At 46.2% G+C, this 3,807-nt stretch overlaps 1 protein-coding gene across 1 annotated transcript in view; it reads right to left on the reverse strand.

Moving 5' to 3' along the window:
- Nucleotides 1–3,707: 3,707 nt before the first annotated feature.
- Nucleotides 3,708–3,807, reverse strand: part of LOC106339261 — a gene marked incomplete in the record, with an annotated part of 5,910 nt that continues 5,810 nt past the window's right edge. Inside the window, 1 exon segment of the mRNA XM_013778048.1 lies at nt 3,708–3,807.

Below are 3,807 nucleotides of genomic sequence, written 5' to 3' on the forward strand. Positions count from 1 at the left end.
TCAACCCGCTGGTCAAAGGTCAACCCGGTCAACTCTGACCCAAGCCGGTCAACCCTTGACCAATTGAAATCGAATTGAACCAATCGGTTTACCCAAACCAAAATCAATTTCAATTAGACCAAATCGGTTTTCCGTAACCGAAATTAAATCAATTTTTAACCGCCGGTTTAACTTAACCAATTCAATTAATTTAAACCAGAAATCGATTTAATAAATAACCGATTAACCTAAACCGAATCAAAATCGATTAACCCAACCGGTTGACCGGATCCGGGTTGACTCGCCGAGTCAACTCGGTCGAGTTGCCGAGTCACCGGCGGCGGAAAAAGGACGGCGGCTTACCAGAATCAACGGCGGCGACGGAACACGGTGCGTGGTGGTGGTGCGTGAGATCCACGCGCGGAACGTGTGGAGGATGGCGGCGCGCGGAACGACGCTGGAGAAAAGCCGCGCTTGACGGCGCGTCCGGGCGACTTTCCGGCTGATCTTCTTGGTCCCGACTCGTCTCGACGTCACGATCACGATGGTGGTCTTAGAATTACGAAATTCCAAATGGTTAGTGAGTTATGATCGATTGAATGAACGGCCGTTTTTAAAACCAAATCGGAAAGATGATTTCCGGTTACCTTCGTCTGGGATCGGCGGTGAACTGGTCGATCTCGGCTCTGGACGTGGTGGTGGCGGTGGTACGATCTCAGGTGTGAGTGACGGCTCAGTCTTTGTAGAGTTACAACGCTTAGGGTTTCTGAAGAATAAATAATGGGGAATAATGGTTTATATATGAGACTCACCAAGGGCTTCCTGCAACACTGACGGGCTCTGACGGGCCGAAGTCACTGGGCTGGGAATTGGGTCGTTACAATTCTCCTCCACTAATAAGGAATTCGATCCCGAATTCGGCTCCTGAACCGACTGTCCAATACCATCCTCAAAAAGCTCTGGATAGTCAATCCTCAAGTGATTTTCGGTCTCCCAGGTCTCCTCCTGGATCCCGTCTCTCTCCCAACGGACTCTGACCAAACTAGTCATCATCCCCTGAACCGCTTTCATTTGCCTCTCCGAAATCTGTACTGGCTGACAAAGTGCAGACAAATTTTTACCAAGGTCACTTGGTGGCTGCTGCATAATGAGCTCTGGCTCTCTCACAACTTTTCTCAATACTGACACATGGAACACATCATGGAAGTCTGACAACTCTGCTGATAATCCCAATCTGTAAGCAACTGCTCCTATCCGTTCCAAAATAGGATACGGCCCCATAAATCTTGGTTTAAGTTTCTTTAGCTTCCGAGTCTTAGATCCTCCCTTCAGGTATACCAGGTCGCCCACCTGAAACTCTAAATCCTTACGGCGCTTATCTGCATAACTCTTCTGTCGGTCATGAGCCTCCTTAAGCCGAGACTTGAGCATCTCCACCTGCTCTACTGTCTCCTGAACCATTGCAGGTTCTAAGTCTCGTCGCTCTCCCACTTCTGTCCAGCAAAATGGTTTACGACAAGGCCTACCATAAAGCGCCTCATATGGTGCCATTTCAATACTTGAGTGATAGCTGTTGTTGTATGCAATCTCTGCTAGAGGTAGATACTTTCCCCAGTTTCCTTCCCAATCCAAAACACAAGCCCTGAGCATATCCTCCAAAGTCTGAATAGTCCTCTCTGACTGTCCATCTGTCTGCGGGTGATAAGTTGTACTCATATGGACTTTTGTCCCAAGCGCCTTCTGAAAGACCCTCCAAAAAGCAGATGTAAACTTTGTATCTCGATCCGATACAATGCTGACTGGAACTCCATGCAACCTCACAATCTCTCTAAGGTAAATCTGCGCCAACTGATCAGCTCCATCTGTTTTCTTAATCGCTATAAAATGAGCAGACTTGGTGAGTCTATCCACAATCACCCAAATAGCATTCCTCCCACCTAAGGTTGTCGGGAGTCCAGTCCGATACGATACAATGCTGACAGGAACTCCATGCAACCTCACAATCTCTCTAAGGTAAATCTGCGCCAACTGATCAGCTCCATATGTTTTCTTAATCGCTAAAAAATGAGCAGACTTGGTGAGTCTATCCACAATCACCCAAATAGCATTTCTCCCACCAAAGGTTGTCGGGAGTCCAGTCACAAAATCCATAGTTACCATGTCCCATTTCCACTCTGGCAACGGCAGGTTCTGCAATAATCCGCTAGGCACTTGATGTTCAGCCTTAACCATTTGACATGTCTGGCACTGCGATACAAATGTAGCAACATCTTTCTTCATACCAGTCCAATGGTAATAACGCTTCAAATCTCTGTACATCTTGGTATTCTCTGGATAGATAGAAAAACGTGAGTTGTGTGCTTGCTGTAAAATTTCCTTCCGTAGCAGTTTATCATCTGGCACACAAACTCGGTTCCGGTACATGTACATCCCGCTCAAAGCTGTATGATATCCAATACTCTCGATCTCAATCTGTTTAGCCAAAGCCTCATCATCATCTTGAACTCTGCGTATCCTCCATAATAAATCTGCTTGTTCCAAATCATCAAGACCATCTGTCTCCCCATCTGAAGTGATTGCACACAATCTGAGACTAGCAATTGTTCCAGTCAGCTCCTGAACCTCCTTGGTTCCTGAAACATCCCTCCTGCGTCTACTCAAGGCGTCTGCCCCATGGTTGGCCTTACCTGGATGATATGTAATATCCAAGTTGTAATCTGCTAACAACTCCATCCATCTACACTGTCTCAAATTCAGGTTCATTTGTGTAAAGATATACTTAAGACTCTGGTGATCTGTGAGGATCTGAACTTTCTCCCCATATAGATATGACCTCCATATTTTTAGCGCAAAAACAACTGCTGCTAACTCCAAATCATGGGTGGGGTAGTTGACCTCGTGAGGCCTCAACTGACGTGATGCATAAGCGATAACATGACCATCCTGCATCAATACACAACCCAAACCAGTACCTGACGCATCTGTGTAAACCTCATATGGTATCCCTGGCCTCGGCAGTACCAAAACTGGCGTGTCTGTGAGTTGTCGCTTCAATTCTGTGAGACTCTTCGAGCACTCATCTGTCCACACAAACTTAACATCTTTGCCTGTCAACTGAGTCATCGGTTTGGCGATACTAGCAAATCCCTTGACGAATTTCTTGTAATAACCTGCTAAACCCAGAAAACTACGGATCTCTGTAGCACTTTTAGGTGTCGGCCACTCTGTAATTCGACAATCTTCTCTAGATCTACAACAACTCCTGCCTCAGAAACCACATGACCCAAAAATCCAATCTTTCTCTGCCAGAAGCTACACTTACCCAGCTTAGCAAATAGTTGATGCTCTCCGAGCTTCTCCAACACAATCCGTAAATGCTCAGCATGTTCTTCCCTACTCCGAGATTAAATCAGAATATCGTCGATGAAGACGATCACGCACTTATCCAAGTACTCGCGAAAAACATCATTCATAAGTTTCATGAACGCTGCAGGTGCATTCGTCAACCCAAATGGCATCACCACAAACTCGTAATGTCCATAACGTGTGCAGAAAGCCATCTTCCGCACATCCTCCCCTGCTAACGCAATCTGGTGATAACCTGATGCCAAGTCAATCTTAGAAAACCATGAGGCTCCCTGTAACTGATCCAACAACTCATCAATACGCGGAAGTGGATACTTATTCTTGATGGTCACCTTGTTCAAACCTCTGTAATCAACACAAAGCCTGAAACTCCCATCTTTCTTCTTCACAAACAGTACTGGTGCTCCCCACGGTGAAGTACTGGGTCTGATGAAACCCTTACCCAATAGCTCCTCCAATTGT

The sequence above is a fragment of the Brassica oleracea genome, chromosome C4 (genome assembly GCF_000695525.1).
Source record: "Brassica oleracea var. oleracea cultivar TO1000 chromosome C4, BOL, whole genome shotgun sequence".
Taxonomy (NCBI): domain Eukaryota; kingdom Viridiplantae; phylum Streptophyta; class Magnoliopsida; order Brassicales; family Brassicaceae; genus Brassica; species Brassica oleracea.